Source organism: Pseudorca crassidens, chromosome 5, assembly GCF_039906515.1.
Source record: "Pseudorca crassidens isolate mPseCra1 chromosome 5, mPseCra1.hap1, whole genome shotgun sequence".
Taxonomy (NCBI): Eukaryota; Metazoa; Chordata; class Mammalia; order Artiodactyla; family Delphinidae; genus Pseudorca; species Pseudorca crassidens.
In genome coordinates this window covers 45,539,164-45,559,748 of record NC_090300.1, presented here as the reverse complement: position 1 = coordinate 45,559,748, position 20,585 = coordinate 45,539,164, and the positions used below count along the sequence as shown (strand labels likewise).

Genomic DNA, 20,585 nt, shown 5'->3' with positions numbered 1-20,585 from the left:
CACAGGCATGTACACAGGGAGAACACCGTGTGAAAACTAAGACAGCGATATGCTTCTCCAAGCCAAGGAACGCCGAGGATTGCCAGCAACCCACCAGAAGATAGGGGAGGTGCCCGAAACAGATCCTTCCTCAGAGCCCTTAGAAGGGGCCAACCCTGCTGAAACATTGATCTCAGACTACTAGTTTCCAGAATAAGACAATACATTTCTGTTGTTTACATCACCGACTCTGTGGTCTTTTGTTACAGCAGCCCTAGCAAACTAATACAGGCTGGTAAACATATGAAAATTTATTCAGTCTCACCCATAATAAGTGAAATTAAAAGTAAAACTGCAAGAAACCATTTGTGGTCTAGGTTGTTAAAGATCAAAAGAGTCTGGGTAGGGCTTCCCTGGTGGCGCAGTGGTTAAGAATCTGCCTGCCAATGCAGAGGACACGGGTTCGAGCCCTGGTCTGGGAAGATCCCACATGCCGCAGAGCAACTAAGCCCATGAGCCACAAATACTGATTCTGCTTTCTAGAGTCCGCGAGCCACAACTACTGAGCCCGCACGCCACAACTACTGAAGCCCATGCACCTAGAGCCCGTGCTCCGCAACAAGAGAAGCCACCGCAATGAGAAGCCCACGCACCACAGCAAAGAGTAGCCCCCGCTCGCCACAACTAGAGAAAGCCTGTGCACAGCAACGAAGACCCAACGCAGCCAAAAATAAGTAAATAAATTAAAAAAAAAAAAGTCTGGATAACACCTAATGCGTTGTCATTGGTGTTCAGAAAACAGTACACTCATGCCTTGCTGTTGGGAGGAGAAACTAGTACAAACTCAGTGGAGGGGAATTTGACAAAAATCTCTCAAAATTATAAATACATGTACCCTTTCCAAATGTGAGAAATGCCATCATACAAATTTATTTATGGCAGCATCATGTGAAAAATCAAAAGATTAGAATTAACCGTCAATCAACATTCATATAATGGAATATTTTACACCTACTAATAAAATTAAGGAAGACTCTTTGTGTATTGATATAGAAAAGTCTCCAAAATATTGAAAGACTGAAAAAGCAAAATATATAACTGTGTATAGTATTCTTTGTGTGTGTATGTTTACATATAAATTTATTTGCTTGAATACGCTTAAAATATCTCTGGAAGAATAGGCACAAAAAAATTAACATTGGATTCTCTATGGAGAGGAACTGGGTTTCTGAAGGACACGGTTGGAGAGACACTTTTTAACACATGATGCTTTAAAAATTTTTTTTTGAATTTTGAACCATGTGTAAAATGTATAAATATATTTCTACGTAAATACAGTTTTACTTTTTTCTGCCACAAGATGGCAGTGTTAAAAAGGCTTTATGGAAGAGCACAGTATTTTGAAATTGGTCTCATGACAAACTTATTTGGCTTGTAATTTTCAAGGATCTAATCGAGGATTGAAAATGTATAAAATGTATTTTAAGGCAAGACAGCATATTTTGGGAGCCATGTAAATATTTTTTTCTTTAGTTCCCTAGTTTTTCTTAGTCAATTTTGTTCTCTTTTTGCTTTAATCAAAGCACTATAGGCCCCTGGTACAACAAAACAAAGAGATAGTACAAAAGGGCTTTTAATGAAACATCACAGTCTTTCTCTCCATCCCATTTTCATTCCCCAGAGGCAGCTACCTTTTATTATAATTGGGGTTACACACAAAACTTTGAATAATATGCATATATCTCTAGTTTTTATTTTACCAACTTTAGATAGTATGTGCTCCCTATATATGAAAGACAGACTTAACTCACTCATATTACCTCCACTTCTATTCTTTTCTTACCAGTTTTTGATAAATTATTTTTGAATGCTTCTAGTGGTTACCTTTATACTTTAAATTGTTCATTTAAGCCTCCAGTTCTCATTCTGTCGGTTTTCAACATTACCTCTTAACCACCTGATATGTTAGGTAAGGGTGTTACCATCTCAACTCTTCTCTTCTCTCTGCCCCTCCCGTCCACCTTCCAACTTTTGTTACCTTTACTTTTTATTTTTTTTAAAAAAAGCTTGATTGAGATATAATTTACAATCCATAAAGTTTACCCATTTAAAATGTACAATTCAATGGTTTTTTGTGTATTTACAGAGTTGTTCAACCATCACCATAATCTAACTTTAGAACATTTTCTTTACCCCCCGAAAACGAACCCCATTCCCATAAGCTGTCCCTCTCCAATTCTGCACAACCTTACACAACCACTAACCTGCTTTCTGTCTTCATAGATTTACCTATTCTGGACACTTCATGGAAGTGGAATCATACAATATGTGGTCTTTTGTGACTAGCTTCTTTCACTTTGCATAATGTTTTTGAGGTTCATCAGTGTTTTAGCATGTGTTTTATTCCTTTTTATTGCCGAATAATACCTCATTGTACGGATATACCACATTTTGTTTTTTCATCTTAGGTGACACACATTTTAGTCTTTTCTACTTTTTTTTTCTTGCTATTATGCATAATGTTACTATAAACAGTTAGATTTATTGTTCATTTTATTCTGTAACTGTATTCTATAATCATTTTGTCTGTCTTTAACCATATTTTATAATCGTCTTTTCTGTCTTGATTATGGTTTGATTCTAAAAGTTGAAAAATACCTAATTTGATTACCTTACTGTGTACATGTTGCTCACTACAAGAGCCAAATAGTGCACTGGGATTATATTTACTTCTCTGCAAAAGGGACATCATGGTCTCCTTTTTTCCCCTGTGGCATCTCTTCCAGAGCCTTCCACTTTCTGCCCCGATGTAAACTCATCGCAAGAGGTAATCTGGGGATTGATAATTCCTGGGTGGATCCCACGTCTTTCTCTTTTTTGTTGATTCCTTTTGTTTTAAGGACATTCATCCTCAGGTAACTTCCTCAGAAATAGTTCATGGAGGTAACTTTCTGACGTGTTTGTAACATCTGAAAATATCTTTATTTTACCTTCACATTAATTTGGCCAGGTATAAAATTCTTCATTCAAATCTAGAATTCTCAGAGCCTTGAAGAAATTACTTTATTGTCTTCTGGTACCTAATATCACTGATGATAATTCTTGTGACAATTGGGTTCTCATTCCCTTGTTGGTAGTCTGTTTATCCCCCTTCCCCCTCTGAATCTTTTTATGATCTCTTTATACTTGGTGTTCTGAAACTTCATGATGATGGTGTCTACCATGAATCTTGCTTCATTTATCACGTTAGACTCATGTCTTTCTTCAGATCTTGGAAATGTTTTGTCCTTTTTTTAAAAAAATAATTTCTTCTCCATTTTCTCACTTCCCTTCTTTTTGAGGACATAAATGTTGAATCTTAGATGCTACTTTTCATCCCTTTGTCTTTTTTTTTTTTTTTTTTTTTTTTTTTGCTTAACATTCTGGGAGGTTTTTTGACTTTATCTACCAGTCTTTTAATTAATTTTCTTTTTTTACTTTGGCAATTTTTGTTTTTAACTTTCAGCGGCTTCATTTGTATTCCTGAATGTGCCTTCTTCTTTGCATTCTATTCTTGTTTTATGGATAACTGACTTCTTAAATCTCTCTAAGTATTAATTAGAAGGTTCTTTACCCCTCTATTCCCCAAATTATATTTGTTTTTTCTGTGATCAGGTGTTTTGCTTATCTGGACCCTTATCTTTCTTGCCACTGGTATTCATAAATGCAGTGATCCCAGGTTTTCTGTTCATCTTCAAAACTGAAGGATCAGGTTGATTGTTCTAGGTTGCTAGCTTGAGTCTTCTCTGGCATTGCACTGTAGGTCTTTTTCCCCAAGAGGCCTCTTCTTAAACTGACGAGGCTGAGAACTTTGCATGCTTTGGGTAGTTCATGTTGTCTGCAGACTGCTTTAAAGTGTGTGGACAGGATGCTGATCATCAGACTGAGAGCCTGAACATTTCAGATTATAGAAGAGGAAGCCTTAGTTCTTCCCAAGCAGATCAATTTCTTTGGGTAAGAGCCCACTTGTTTTTCTTTTCATTTTGTTGCACTCAAGATGTCAATGGTTTTACACATATATATGAGTAGGGAGGCATTTAAGGGGCCAAATGTTAAGCTTCAGTGTATCCTTGTTTTCAGAGCCCCCTCATCTCTCCATCCACCAGCCCCCTCCTGGCCTAGAACCTCCCCAGCTTTCCACCCCTAAGAGTGGCTCTCATCTCCACTTCACTCTCTTCAGACTTGGACTATGGACTTCCTCCACTCTGATTAACCTGCTGCTGCTTCTCATCTTCCTGAAATCACTTGACACCTCTCTTCTGATGACTCACCCTTTCATTTATTCTCCTTACCTTTAAGGGTTTATTTCTTTTCACTCTTTCACATGGTCATTTTCATTTCAGCATTTCAACAGGTTCTCATATGGGAACACACATGTTCCATTACCATATTGAACTGGAATACTCTGGTGATGGTTCTTAGTTCGGTTTTTTTTCTCTTTTCCCCAGATCATGTGTGTGTGTGTGTGTGTGTTTATAGCAGTAGTTTGCAACCCTAATACATGTCACCATATAAAATTTGGAAATATGGGAAAATGAGAAATGTCTATTGCTCACCCAAGAGAAATAATTACTGTTACCATTACAATGTATTTATTTTCAGTCTTTTCAATATGCATATGATGTATTTTTAAAAACAAACAATATTATACCAAGTAAAATTTTGTATCCTGCTCTATTCACTTATATCATGAACAATTTCTCAAGTCACAAAATCATCATCTCCGACATGATTTTTTAATGTCTACATAGTATTTCACAATAGGGATAGACCATCATTCACTTACTAATTCTTCTTTTGTTGGCCATTTTGCTTGGTCCCAGGTTTTACTTTGTTTTTGAGTTCTGCCAGTTTCTCTCTCTTTTTTTTTTTTGAATTTTATTTTATTTATTTTTTATACAGCAGGTTCTTATTAGTTATCCATTTTATACATATTAGTGTATACATGTCAATCCCAATATCCCAATTCATCCCATCACCACCACCACCCCCAGAATTCCCCCCTTGGTGTCCATACGTTTGTTCCCTACATCTGTGTCTCTATTTCTGCCCTGCAAACTGGTTCATCTGTACCATTTTCCTAGGTTCCACATACATGCATTAATATATGATGTTTGTTTTTCTCTTTCTGAGTTACTTCACTCCGTATGACAGTCTCTAGCTCCCTCCATATCTCTACAAATGACTCAATTTCATTCCTTTTTATGGGTGAGTAATATTCCATTATATATATGTACTACAACTTCTTTATCCATTCATCTATTGATGGGCATTTAGGTTCCTTCCATGTCCTGGCTATTGTAAATAGTGCTGTAATTAACATTGGGATGCATGTGTCTTTTTGAATTATGGTTTTCTCTGGGTATATGCCCAGTAGTGGGATTGCTGGGTCATATGATAATTCTATTTTTAGGGAAGCTCCATACTGTTCTCCATAGTGGCTGTATCAATTTACATTCCCATCAACAATGCAAGAGGGTTCCCTTTTCTCCACACCCTCTCCAGCATTTGTTGTTTGTAGATTTTCTGATGATGCCCATTCTAACTGGTGTGAGGTGATACCTCATTGTAGTTTTGATTTGCATTTCTCTAATAATTAGTGATGTTGCCCATCTGTATGTCTTCTTTGGAGAAATGTCTATTTAGTTCTTCTGCCCATTTTTGGATTGGGTGTTTGTGTTTTTAATATTGACCTTCATGAGCTGTTTATATATTTTGGAAATTAATCCTTTGTCCGTTGATTCATTTGCATGTATTTTATCCCATTCTGAGGGTTGTCTTTTCGTCTTGTTTATGGTTTCCTTTGCTGTGCAAAAGCTTTTAAGTTTCGTTAGGTCCCATTTGTTTATTTCTGTTTTTATTTCCATTACTCTAGGAGGTGGATCAAAAAAGATCTTGTGATTTGAGAGTTCTTCCTATGGAAGAACTCCTAGGAAGAGTGTTCTTCCTATGTTTTTCTCTAAGAGTTTTATAGTCTCTGGTCTTACATTTAGCTCTCTAATCCATTTTGAGTTTATTTTTGTATATGGTGTTAGGAAGTGTTCTAATTTCATTCTTTTACATGTAGCTGTCCGGTTTTCCCAGAACCACTTATTGAAGAGACTGTCTTTTCTCCATGGTATATCCTTGCCTCTTTTATCATAGATTAGTTGACCATAGGTGCATGGGTTTATCTCTGGGCTTTCTATCCTGTTCCATTGATCTATGTTTCTGTTTTTGTGCCAGTACCATATTCTCTTGATTACTGTAGCTTTGTAGTATAGTCTGAAGTCAGGGAGTCTGATTCCTCCAGCTCCATTTTTTTCCCTCAAGACTGCTTTGGCTATTCGGGGTCTTTGTGTCTCTATACAAATTTTAAGATTTTTTGTTCTAGTTCCATAAAAAATGCCATTGGTAATTTGATAGGGATTGCATTGAATCTGTAGATTGCTTTGGGTAGTATAGTCATTTTCACAATATTGATTCTTCCAGTCCAAGAACATGGTATATCTCTCCATCTGTTGGTATCATCTTTAATTTCTTTCAGCAGTGCCTTATAGTTTTGTGCATACAGGTCTTTAGTCTCCCTAGGTAGGTTTATTCCTAGGTATTTTCTTCTTTTTGTTGCAAAGGTAAACAGGAGTGTTTCCTTAATATCTCTTTCAGATTTTTCATCATTAGTGTATAGGAATGCAAGAGATTTCTGTGCATTAATTTTGTATCCTGCTACTTTACCAGATTCATTGATTAGCTCTAGGAGTTTTCTGGTGGCATCTTTAGGATTCTCTGTGTATAGTATCATGTCATCTGCAAACAGTGACAGTTTTACTTCTTTTCCAGTGTGTATTCCTTTTATTTCTTTTTCTTCTCTGATTGCTGTGGCTAGGACTCCCAAAACTATCTTGAATAATAGTGGTGAGAGTGGACATCCTTGTCTTGTTCCTGCTCTTAGAAGAAATGCTTTCAGTTTTTCACCATTGAGAATGATGTTTGCTGTGGGTTTGTCATACATGGCCTTTATTATGTTCAGGTAGTTTCCCTCTATGCCCACTTTCTGGGGAGTTTTTATCATAACTTGGTGTTGAATTTTGTCAGAAGCTTTTCCTGCATCTATTGAGATGATCATATGGTTTTTCTTCTTAAATTTGTTAATATGGTGTATCACATTGATTGATTTGTGTATATTGAAGAATCCTTGCATCCCTGGGATAAATCCCACTTGATCATGGTGTATGATCCTTTTAATGTGTTGTTGGATTCTGTTTGCTAGTGTTTTGTTGAGGATTTTTGCATCTATATTCATCAGTAATATTGGTCTGTAATTTTCTTTTTTTTGTAATATCTTTGTCTGGTTTTGGTATAAGGGTGATGGTGGCCTCATAGAATGAGTTTGGGAGTGTTCCTTCCTCTGCAATTTTTTGGAAGAGTTTGAGAAGGATGGGTGTTTGCTCTTCTCTAACTGTTTGATAGAATTCACCTGTGAAGCCATCTGGTCCTGGACTTTGGTTTGTTGGAAGATTTTTAATCACAGTTTCAATTTCATTACTTGTGATTAGTGTGTTCATATTTTCTATTTCTTCCTGGTTCAGTCTTGGAAGTTGTACCTTTCCAAGAATTTGTCCTTTTCTTCCAGGTTGTCCATTTTATTGGCATAGAGTTGCTTGTAATAATCTCTCATGATCCTTTGTATTTCTGTGGTGTCTCTTGTAACTTCTCCTTTTTCATTTCTAATTTTATTGATTTGAGTCCTCTCCCTCTTTTTCTTCATGAGTCTGGCTAATGGTTTATCAATTTTGTTTATCTTTTCAAAGAAACAGCTTTTAGTTTTATTGATCTTTGCTATTGTTTTCTTTGTTTCTATTTCACTTATTTCTGCTCTGATCTTTATGATTTCTTTCCTTCTACTAACTTTGGGTTTTGTTTGTTCTTCTTTCTCTAGTTCCTTTAGGTGAAAGGTTAGGTTGTTTATTTGAGATGTTTGTTGTTTCTTGAGGTAGGCTTGTATTGCTATAAACTTCCCTCTTAGAATTGCTTTCGCTGCATCCCATAGGTTTTGGATTGCTGTGTTTTCATTGTCATCTGTCTGTAGGTATTTTTTGATTTCCTCTTTGATTTCTTCAGGGATCTCTTGGTTATTTAGTAATGTATTCTTTAGACTCCATGTGTTAGTGTTTTTCACGTTTTTTTCCCTGTAATTCATTTCTAATCTCATAGCGTTGTAGTCAGAAAAGATGCTTGATATGATTTCAATTTTCTTAAATTTTGTGAGGCTTGATTTGTGACCCAAGATGTGATCTGTCCTGGAGAATGTTCTGTGTACACTTGAGAAGAAAGTGTAATCTGCTGTTTTGGGATGGAATATCCTATACATATCAATTAAATCTATCTGGTCTATTGTGTCATTTAAAGCTTCTCTTTCCTTATTAAATTTCTGTTTGGATGATCTGTGCATTGGTGTAAGGGAGTTGTTAAAGTCCCCCACTATTATTGTGTTACTGTCAATTTCCTCTTTTAGAGCTGTTAGCAGTCGCCTTATGTATTGAGGTGCTCCTATTTTGGGTGCATATATATTTATAATTGTTATATCTTCTTCTTGGATTGATCCCTTTATCATTATGTAGTGTCCTTCCTTGTCTCTTGCAACATTCTTTATTTTAAAGTCTATTTTATCTGATATGAGTATTGCTACTTCAGCTTTCTTTTGATTTCCATTTGCATGGTATATCTTTTTCCATCCCCTCACATTCAGTCTGTATGTGTCCCTAGGTCTGAATTGTGTCTCTTGTAGACAGCATATATATGGGTCTTGTTTTTGTATCCATTCAGCAAGCCTGTGTCTTTTGGTTGGAGCATTTATCCATTCACATTTAAGGTAATTATAGATATGTATGTTCCTATTACGATTTTCTTAATCGTTTTGGGTTTGTTTTTGTAGGTCCTTTTCTTCTCTTGTGTTTCCCACTTAGAGACATTCCTTTAGCATTTGTTGTAGAGCTGGTTTGGTGGTGCTGAATTCTCTTAGCTTTTGCTTGTCTGTAAAGCTTCCGATTTCTCCATCAAATCTGAATGAGATCCTTGCTGGGTAGAGTAATCTTTGTTGTAGGTTCTTCTCTTTCATCACTTTAAATATGTCACGCCACTCCCTTCTGGCTTGTAGAGTTTCTGCTGAGAAATCAGCTGTTAACCTTATGGGAGTTCCCTTGTATGTTATTTGTCGTTTTTCCCTTGCTGCTTTCAATAATTTTTCTTTGTCTTTAATTTTTGCCAATTTGATTACTATGTGTCTCGGTGTGTTTCTCCTTGGGTTTATCCTGTATGGGACTCTCTGCACTTGCTGGACTTGGGTGGCTATTTCCTTTTCCATGTTAGGGAAGTTTTCGACTCTAATCTCTTCAAATATTTTCTCTGGTCCTTTCTCTCTTCTCCTTCTGGGACCCCTATAATGCGAATGTTTTTGCGTTTAATGTTGTCCCAGGGGTCTCTTAGGCTGTCTTCATTTCTTTTCATTCTTTTTTCTTTATTCTGTTCTGCAGCAGTGAATTCCACCATTCTGTCTTCCAGGTCACTTATCCATTCTTCTGCCTGAGTTATTCTGCTATTGATTCCTTCTAGTGTAGTTTTCATTTCAATTATTGTATTGTTCATCTCTGTTTGTTTGTTCTTTAATTCTTCTAGTTCTTTGTGAAACATTTCTTGCAACTTCTCAGTCTTCACCTCCATTCTTTTTCCGAGGTCCTGGATCATCTTCACTGTCTTTATTCTGAATTCTTTTTCTGGAAGGTTGCCTCTCTCCACTTCATTTAGTTGTTTTTCTGGGGTTTTATCTTGTTCCTTCATGTGGTACATAGCCCTCTGCCTTTTCATCTTATCTATCTTTCTGAGAATGTGTTTTTTTTTTCCACAGGCTGCAGGATTGTAGTTCTTCTTGCTTCTGCTGTCTGCCCTCTGGTGGATGAGGCTATCTAAGAGGCTTGCACAAGTTTCCTGATGGGAGGGACTAGTAGTGGGTAGAGCTGGCTGTTGCTCTGGTGGGCAGAGCTCAGTAAAACTTTAATCCACTTGTCTGCTGATGGGTGGGGCTGGGTTCCCTTCCTTTTGGCTATTTGGCCTGAGGTGACCCAACACTGGAACCTACCTGGTCTCTTTGATGGGGCTAATGGCAGACTCTGGGAGGGCTCACACCAAGGAGTACCTCCCAGAACTTCTGCTGCCAGTGTCCTTGTCCCTGTGGTGAGCCACAGCCATCCCCTGCCTCTGCTGGAGACCCTCCAACACTAGCAGGTAGGTCTGGTTCAGTCTCCTACGGGGTCACTGCTCCTTCCCCTGGGTCCCAATGTGCACACTACTTTGTGTGTACCCTCCAAGAGTGTAGTCTCTGTTTCTCCCAGTCCTGTCGAAGTCCTGCAATCAAATCCTCCTAGCCTTCAAAGTCTGATTCTCTAGGAATTCCTCCTCCCATTGCCAGATCCTCAGGTTGAGAAGCCTGACGTGGGGCTCAGAACCTTCACTCCAGTGGGTGGACTTCTGTGGTGTAAGTGTTCTCCAGTTTGTGAGTCACCCACCCAGCAGTTATGGGATTTAATTTTATTGTGATTGCGCCCCTCCTACCAACTCATTGTGGCTTCTCTTTTGTCTTTGGATGTGGGGTATCTTTTTGGGTGAGTTCCAGTGTCTTCCTGTCAATGATTGTTCAGCAGTTAGTTGTGATTCTGGTTGGTCCCAGTTTTTTTGTTTGTTTGTTTCTTAATTTGTTGTCATAGAACATATCTATCACCTCTGGCCTTTCTTCTGTGCTTTTATACTAGTCTTTTTTTTTTTTTTTTTTTTTTGGCCGCACCATGTGGCATGCAGGCTATTAGTTTTGTGACCAGGGATCCAACCCGTGCCCCCTGCAGTGGAAGTGCGGAGTCTTAACCACTAGACTGCCAGGGAAGTCTCTATACTAGTCGTAATGGCAGTTCAGAACTGTACTCTGTTTTACGCAATAAGGAATTTATTGAAAGGAGAGCAGATAGCCCACAAAATTACTACAAATCACCTGGAACTTATGTTTTATTAATGTGTATATGCACAAGTTCAGGTAAGGGCTTCTCTTTTCTTAGTCAGGGAGAAGAACTCATCTCCTGTTGCCTTCGTGCACGCTCTGAGAAGTCCACTTTACCCGCTGCGTGGAGCTCACTGCACAGCATTTCTCCTAGATGTTCCCTTTTCATTCCACTCCCCTCCTTCTTCCCCTTCCCTATCCTTTCTGGTCAGACGTGCCCCTGATATTTGTCAGGCCTGGGGCAAAAGTACAAATTTGAATCAATATTATTATATCTAAATATTTAAATGTTACAAATTAACCTAAAATTTAAAAAAAAAGTTGTGTTCTATCTTCCTCCTTCACCTTCATAGTAACCTGGAAGGCTGAGTTCTAATTTAGAATTCGTGTTCCGTGCCAGGATGTGATGATACAGGAAAAGCCAGCCGCTGGTCCTCAGCCTCAGGCCCTTGGTCCACGCTGCTTCTTTTCCACCTTCTACTCAATCCTTCACCTGTCTGTGGCTGCCAGGAGACGAGACCCTGGAAAGGGGCTCAGTGTTTGGCCAGAATCCTGGGGTCCCAGTACACAGAGCATGGCCCAGAAGAGGGGGGATGCAATTCCCTACACTCCTCACTCTTGTCGGGAAGTGTGACCAAAGAAGGAGTGGAGGGGGTCCTTCCACGCTGGGTCCAGGGTGGAGCTATTTGGTCCACCTCAGACTATAATTCTTCCTGAAGCCTCCTTTGTCTCTTAGAGTTCACAGTGACCTCACCTTTGCCTTTCATGCTCCCAGAGCAGTCACCATTGATATCACTCATTTGAGCATTTAATCAGTATTCACTGTGTTGGCACTTAGCTATTTCCTTACAGTGTAGGTTTCCTGGCTCCCCAACTAAGAAAAACTGGGTTCATATCTTACAAGTGTCAAATATTTCAGTCATCACAACTGATGCTTTATAAATACTTGATAAATCAAATGGCCAAAAACAAAAACCCACCGTAGACTAAACCAATGTTAATAACTTTGTTCTCAACTTAATGTCTTATTTGATATTTCAAATGTGACCATTTATGTTTTTGCCATAATTGCAGGATTACATCTTTTGATTGTGGGAAACACACATACACATAAACACACACACCCTGGAAAAGCATCTTTTAATAGGTGGAAACTAGCATTGTGATAAAACTTTTTATATATCTAAAGTATGGGTCCAAAATGTAACTATGACATGGAAAAATTTTAAGTAAGCCAATACACTAGAATTACTGCCTTCAGTATAGGACATGCTGAGGAAAGAGTTTCAACATAGCATAAAATAATCAGTTAATCAGGCCACAAATATTTCCTAAACATCTTCCATTTACTAAATACTGTACAAAGTTCTAGGTCCTAGGAGTATTCGGTAGTAAATAAAATAAGACAAAGTCCCTTATCTCATGGCGCTTATATTCAAACATTATAGCAGAAGACTGTTTTATATATATATATAAAATTTATAAATGATGTAATGATAAATGTATCAGATATATTTATTATTAGGCACTGCAGTTGCGACTCTAAACCCGAATCCAGGCCAATAAGTGTGCAGGGGTCTGAGAAAGAACTTGACAGGATCAGTGTGGAGTCATTGCTTACACAGTAGCTACATCCTTCCTGCTGTTCTGAATTTGCTATAAACACCAAGAGGATAACAGGAAGAGTGGCACCACCTCAGGACGACCTGCTCACCTCTCTTCATGTTCCATCTTCTTTCCTTAGGACTGTAGTTCCAATTTTACCAATGACTATTTAGATTACACAATGAAATTCTGTGTTGTCTTGGGTTTGATTTTGAAAAGCCTAATTAAGGCTCCTTAACGTTCCTCCCTTGCAATTTGCCTAAAAGCTTTTTAGGGACCACTGAGAACAAAGTTAGTTTCCTGGCTGCTCTGAATGGTCTTTATTATTCCTGCTCTTCCCTAAATCTTTCAAGTGGAAACAGAAAGGAAATAGGAAGGAGGAGGAGGAAGGACACACAACTTCGCTCAGGCTCTTGGAAAGCACCACCTCCCAGGCTGCCCCACGCCAGCAAGGGAACTTCTGTATCAGAGAAGTGATGCAATATGGTTACCTCAAGTTTTGCTGCCTGAGGCACCGACAGCTCCCATGGGGTGCAGATCCTGAATTGGTAGCGGAATGTCTACCCTGAGGCCCAGTGAGGCAACCCACCCAGAGGCTGGGGTAGAGAACAGGCAGAGAGACTGCAGAGAGGATATGGCAGAGACTCGGGGGTCTGCAGGCAGCAGGAGTTGGGGAAAGCCAGGCAGCCAGGGGAGCCCCATTGGGAGCACTGCCCGCTGGAAAGAGCCCAGTCACCACTCACACCAGCCTCAGACTTGAGTCACGAATTCCAGAAGCACAGAGAGGCTGAGTGGACAATGGATTTTGCACAGCTTCCAGGTACAAAACCAAAAACTGAACATGGCTCCAAGGACCTTGCCTTACCCCAACAAGTTGCACAAAATCACAGAGGAACAACTGTCTCCCCAACATCCAGACCCACCTTAAGGAGAGGAGGAGCCTCAAGAGACTGAGTATTACCTAAAGAAACTTTTTAAAGTACAAGATTGAAATAAGCTTTAAATTGGTATTTCTTTCTTTCTTTCTTTTTTTTTTTTTTTTGCGGTACGCGGGCCTCTCACTGTTGTGGCCTCTCCCGTTGCGGAGCACAGGCTCCGGATGCGCAGGCTCAGCGGCCATGGCTCACGGGCCCAGCCGCTCCGCGGCATGTGGGATCTTCCCAGACCGGGGCACGAACCCGTATCCCCTGCATCGGCAGGCGGACTCTCAACCACTGCGCCACCAGGGAAGCCTGATCATATGGTTTTTATCCTTCAGTTTGTTAATATGGTGTATCCCATTAATTGATTTGCGTATATTGAAGAATCTTTGCATTACTGGGGTAAACCCCACTTGATCATGGTGTATGATCCTTTTAATGTGCTGTTGGATTCTGTTTGCTAGTATTCTGTTGAGGATTTTTGTTCTATGTTCATCAGTGATATTGGCCTGTAGTTTCCTTTCTTTGTGACATCTTTGTCTGGTTTTGGTATCCGGGTGATGGTGCCCTTGTAGAATGAGTTTGGGAGTGTTCCTCCCTCTGCTATATTTTGGAAGAGTTTGAGAAGGATAGGTGTTAGCTCTTCTCTAAATGTTTGATAGAATTTGCCTGTGAAGCCATCTGGTCCTGGAAAGCTATGGCTTTTGAGCATAGCATGACTACCAAGAATGACCATAGTTAATCCTCTCACAAAATCCTTCTTAGCAAGCTCTGTTTCCTTTATGTCTCAAATATTACCACTAAAGTTATCTTCTGTATTTTCCATTTTTATTTCCCTTTTTAATCTCTTTCTCCTTCTTTTGGACGGCATGGGCCTTAAGGTTTTTAGGAAATTGAGCAGGGGAGAATAATTGGGCTTAAAAATCCTTCTGCATGTAGAATTACTGAACAATAGAATATTCCTAGTTAGTTCAACTTTTTTTTTTAGTAACTTAAAACAACACACATTTATTATCTCACAGTTTCTGTGATTCAGTCTCACCCTGGTTTAGCTGGGTTCTCTGCTTCACGATCTCGCCAGACTACAACCAAGGTGTGTGTTAGGCTGTATTCTCATCTTGAAGTTTGACTGTGGAAGGGTCCACTTTGAGGCTCACTCAGGTGGTTGTTCCTTGAAGCTGTAGGCCCTTAGCTCCTACAGGCTACCTGCAGATCCTTGCCATGTGGGTCCCTTCACAGGCAGTTCATAGCATGGGTGTTTGCTTCTTCAAAGTCAGCAGGGGAGTGAGGGCAAGACAGCCAGCAAGATGGAATCTTATAAGCATAACATAATCATGGGAGTGACATTCATCACCTTTACCATAATCTATTGGTTTGAAGCAAGTCACAGGTCCTGTCCACACTCAGGGGAGGGGATCATATAAGAGGGTGAACACCAGAAGGTGGGGATCATAGGGTCACTAGATATTCAACTTTTAAACTTGTTCTCACAGATGATTTCCTTCCTCCCTTATGGATTCCTCAAAAATCAGTTTTTAAATTGTGAATTAAGAATAATGGTTTGCCTTAAACCTTTTGTGAAATGAGATGGGATGTCCACACAGCTAAAAAGAACCAAAATAATTTGCTCTTCGTGTATTGAGGCAGCTGAGACTATTCATTCAAGGGGATGCATACTTCGAGCTACTTCTCAGTCACCTTCATGCTTTTTACTGCTGGCTTCCCTTTATCACAGGCACAGTTCAGAAGTACTATGGCTATAAAAGCAAACAAATTTCTGTATAATGAGCATCAGGTAGTTATCAAACCCCTGGCCTCTTAGTACCAAGATTTCGTTTATCCAAAATTAAATCCACAGCTATTAATATTTAGTATACTAAATATTTAGCTATACTAAAATTAAAATCCATTTGTAAACACTTATCTAGTTCACAGCTCCTTCAATACCGGCAAATAGTGTATAGACAGGAGTGATAGAATTATTCATTAGATTTTTTTCCTGCACATAAAACTACATACAGTGACTCCCTAATAACCTTGGATTTGCTTTCATGAGGAATCTAATCACTGCTTTTCTACTTGTGTGTGAAGGAAAAGGAAGAAAACATTACCTGTTAAATAAGCCAACGTGCTGCCATTAAATAACTAGAGTGATGACTAGCATGATTGTTTAGTTTTTCTAAATGTTATTCTTATAATTATAATTCTTATAATTCTCACCTGGAATGGTGAGAGAGAACTGTGAATTGAGAGTCATTTAAGGTAGATGGATCTGTCTACTCCTTCCACTGTGTATTTGTCTTAAAAGATTAGGTATTAATATAAATGATGAATGATAGTTTATGAGACGCTAAACAACTTTTAATATTTGCCTTTGAAATAAAGTTAATTTAGAACAAAATTTCATTTAAAATAAAGATGGTTCCATTAAAAAAATCCTTCTATTCATTGGAAGATAACCTAATTTAAAGAGCTCTAGGGTGCAAAAAAGCTTCCCAGGTATATTCTGAGGCTATGTAGATTAAAAGAAGCACAAAGAGTGTCTGAGATCTGTGTATATAAATAGAGGTTACCTGTCTCTCTCTAGGTAGAGTCAAAATATGGTGGTAGAGCTATTCCTCTAGCCTGAGTCAGAAAGTTCCTTTCCATAAAAGTAAGACTTCTGTTGCACCCTAAAGGAGAAGAAGGATGGATTATGCCAAAAATAAACGAAGGGGGGCTATTCATAGATAAAGAAGATTCTGGGCAATGCGTGGAACTAGAGAAGAGATTCTATATGAAGGTTAATCACACTGGAGATCAGAATGGTTAACTGGACCGCATATGCAGTGATGACCAAGGGACACAAACCTGAGGTATAAAAGACTTTTGTATGAAAGCAGATGGCCACACACTGTCTCACGGAAGAGGTGGCTACCCAGCCTGCCCCCTCCACACACCCCCGCCCCCCTGCCACCACCAAGGCCCTTACTCTGGAAAGTAATCTAGCTGTTGTGTGCTCTGTGACCTACCCTGAGAATTGCTCTCACTCTTCCCTTGTTTCCTTTCTTTTCCTCAAATTCCATAGCAGGGTGCTTCCCTGGTGGCGCAGTGGTTGAGAGTCTGCCTGCCAATGCAGGGGACACGGGTTCATGCCCCGGTCTGGGAAGATCCCACATGCCGCGGAGCGGCTGGGCCCGTGAGCCATGGCCGCTGAGCCTGCGCATCCGGAGCCTGTGCTCCGCAATGGGACAGACCACAGCAGTGAGAAGCCCGCGTTCTGCAAAAAAAAAAAAAAAAAAAAATGGGCAGAGGATCTGAATAAACATTTTTTCCTAAGAACGCATACAGATGACCAACAGGCACATGAAAGATGTTCAACATCACTAATCCTCAGGGAAATGCAAATCCAAACAGCAATGAGATACCACCTCACACTGTCACTATGGCTATTATCAAAAAGGCAACAGATAACAAGTATTGGCAAGGATGTGGAGAAGAGGGAATACTTGTGTACTGTTGGTGGGAATGTAGATTGGTGCAGCCTCTATGGAAAACAATATGGAGAATCCTCAAAAAATTAAAAATAGAACTACCATATGATCCAGCAATTCCACTCCTGGGTACTATCAGTAGAAAATGAAAACACTAATTTGAAAAGATATATGCGCCCCAATATTCATTGCAGCTTTACTTACAATAGCCAAGACACAGAAGCAACCTAAGTGCCCATCAATAGGTGAATGGATAGAGAAGATGTGGCACATATATACATTGGAATATTAGCCATAAAAAGAATGAAACCTTGGCATCTGCAACAACATGGATGGACCTAGAGGATATTATGCTGAGTGAAATAAGTCAGAGAAAGACAAATGCTGTATGGTTTCACTTACATGTGGAATCTAAAAAACAAAACAAATGAACACATATAACAAAATAGAAACAGAGAACAAACTGGTAGATGCCAGAGGGGAGAGGAAAGAAATAAGTGAGAGAGATTTAAGAGTTACAAACTTCCAGTTGCAAAATAAATGAATCACAGGTATGAAATGTAAAGTGTGGGGAATATAGTCAATAACTATGTAATATTTTTTTAAAAATGAAGTGAAAAATATTTTGCTGAGAAAATATTTTGAAAGTTATAATAACGTTTGAGAAAATTCGAAATATTCTGGAATATTACAATGTGAACTAGGAACTGTTTCAGTAGGTAATTTTTTTCCCGTGGTAACTCTCTTGTCAATTGCAAATGATTCTTCATAATCTAGGATCACTAGACTTATAAAAATAACACTGTCAATCATTTCTGACTGAGCAGAATATTCTTCAGCTGAATAATTTTATTTTTTAAAATTTAAAAACTTTTATTTATTTATTGGCTGCGTTGGGTCTTCATTGCTGCATGCGGGCTTTCTCTAATTGCGGCGAGCAGGGGCTACTCTTCATTGCGGTGCGCAGGCTTCTCATTGAGGTGGCTTCTCTTGCTGCGGAGCAGGGGCTCTAGGCGCGTGGGCTCAGTAGTTGTGGCGCATGGGCTTAGTTGCTCCGCGGCATGTGGGATCTTCCCGGACCAGGGCTCGAACCCGTGACCCCTACATTGGCAGGCAGATTCTTAACCACTGCACCACCTGGGAAGTCCCTGAATAATTTTAAATAATAGAAAGCTTCCCAGCTTTATGAAACATGGACCCTTGTCTTATTGGAAATGTCATCAAATAAATTAGTGTTGGTAACAGGTCACTAACCTGGCACTACCTACTTCTGTCAATCCTACGACTGGACTGAGTAAACTTTGTGAACAAGAGTTCAGAAGTTGTGAGTGAATTTGAAGCTTATAACTCCCTAATGACTGCTAGGAACCAGAAGCATTGAACTTTAGTCAAGCAAAGTCTCACCACACATGTGAATTTCATGGTTTTGACAGCTACATAATTTTTGCCTAAAAGTTTATCTTTATAAATGCACACAGCATGTTATCTTTATAAATGCACCACTCATTTTGGTTGCTATAAAATGGGTGTGGAATGAAAAACACAATGTCTCTTCAGTGGATGCCAGAATTGCTAGTAGAGAAAGAACGTTTTATTCGTTTTAGGAAAAATAAGTTGACCCTGTGAGTAGGGAAGTCAGAAGCTTATTAATAAGAAATGACTAACCTGCTCTACATGGGAACGTGAATAGACTGTATTGCTGCTGGGAAAGGGCAATCAGAAGACAGGGTCCGTGAAATGAGGGAGGCAATGGTGAGCAGTGGCCGTCTGCTTAAGCTGTCACAAGCTGGGACCCATCTCTGCCAACACTGTCCCACATAACAAACATCTTTTTGTTTAAGAGTAATAGATCTCCAATTGTTCATGACAGGCAGTGGAGATTGGGACTTTTGTTTTCGACGCAATATAATTGGTAATTTGAATAAGAACATATCAGCTCCAGAGCAACTTTAATTCTGTTCTTCAATGGTTCCTTTAAAATGTACTCCATGGGGCAAGTTCTTCCCCTGATCCTGCATGAATATGCCAGGAGGCTTGACTTTTCTAGTCACTGCTGGGCAACACAACAAAGCCCTGAGGCTCCTTCAAATTGCAAAATATAGTCTCATTTCAGAAATTAGTCCCACTGTCTAAGCTTCTGACTTCACTTGAAACTGCAGCTACTCCCTCACTCTCAGCCAGGGAGGTAAGGCCAGCTACAGAAGCGTTGCCAACTCCTGGGGAAGGTACAGGGTTGGCTCATTTCTGAATTACTTCCTCCCTGCCCCCCCGTCCCAACTACTTCAGTCTCCCCTGTCTCTAGTCCCTCCTGCCCTGGGGCAGAAGGTGGAGAAGAAAGTTCTCACTTGACTGATGCTCTGGGAGCCTGGATGGCATTCCCTGGGCCTGGGTGATGTTCGAAGCTGATTCTCTTCTCCTGAGGCTCTTTGTGCCCTTTGGGGTTCTTTCACAGGTTCTCTGGCGTCTATCCTTGGGGACGTCTCACCTGAGTTTGCTTGGGCTGGTGGATATGCTCCCCTCAGCTCCTTGTTCACTCTTTCTGCAGCCTGTAGGAGGACCTGGGACACTTTCAGGGTTTCTCCACTGAAGCTTGCTTTCCCCTCTAGTTGGTTCATTTGGGCAGGGTCTTAGGGAAACCGACGCTGCTCATGTGATCCTTGGAGAGCACTCATGCTTCCCCAGCGCCCACCAGCTTGGGGGAGGCAGGCCAGTCCCCATGCAGCAGCAATTCTCCTTCATTCAGGGTGTCACCTCTTAGACTTCCCACGTGTTTAGTAGATGCCAGTGCACTCAATCCCTCCAACACAGGGTAGACATAGCCGAGCCCTTCTCTCCAGGCTTGAGGTGAGGGGCAGACGCTCAGGGAGGGAGGTGGGACTGATAGTGCCCTCCACAAGCCTTTCCAGAGGGAGTCCTCCTCACAGACCCTCTCCACAACCCTGCACACCTTCCCTGAAGGTGAGAGGGAGGTAAAGACTCCGAGCCCCCGTATTCCATAACTTCCCCAGAGTGGTCTGCCTCACGGTTCACTTCAGTGTCTGATATCTTGTATCTTGAAGCTGCAACTGAAATGTCTAATACAAAAGCTATCTGAGGAAAAGTAATTTATTTGGCCTAGAGAGGAGGAAATCGGTCCAGTTCTAAGATTTAGACATAATACCGTACATATAGCAGTTGGCCACAAATAGATATAATTATGTAGCTTTCATAGCTATGTGAAGCTTAGTCTAGTTGTGAAAAAAAAAAAAAAGTTTTTCCTGGCCCTGAGATCTGAGAGAAATTTGTCACAGAGACATACGGATAATTATTATTATCATGATTCTTTGACAGATGAAAAACACTATTAACCACACAATGACATATATTAGTCATTCTCTGGTCATGTGAAGTGGCCTTTGGGTAGGGCATCAGGGAGTTTAAGCGGGGCCTTGAATCTGTGATGCACTTGCTGTGTTACCTTGAGCGAGAGGCACCTCTCCTTTGGGTGCCTCTGCGTTCACCCTGCTGAAAATGAGGAGGTGATCTCTGGGATTCACTCTCTATCTA

The 20,585-nt window shown here is 40.0% G+C and overlaps 1 protein-coding gene across 1 annotated transcript in view; it reads left to right on the top strand.

The window, feature by feature from the left end:
- KPNA4 (karyopherin subunit alpha 4) overlaps window positions 1–20,585 on the top strand; it is a 94,221-nt gene that overhangs the window by 68,925 nt on the left and 4,711 nt on the right. The gene's annotated exons all lie outside the window — the stretch shown is intronic.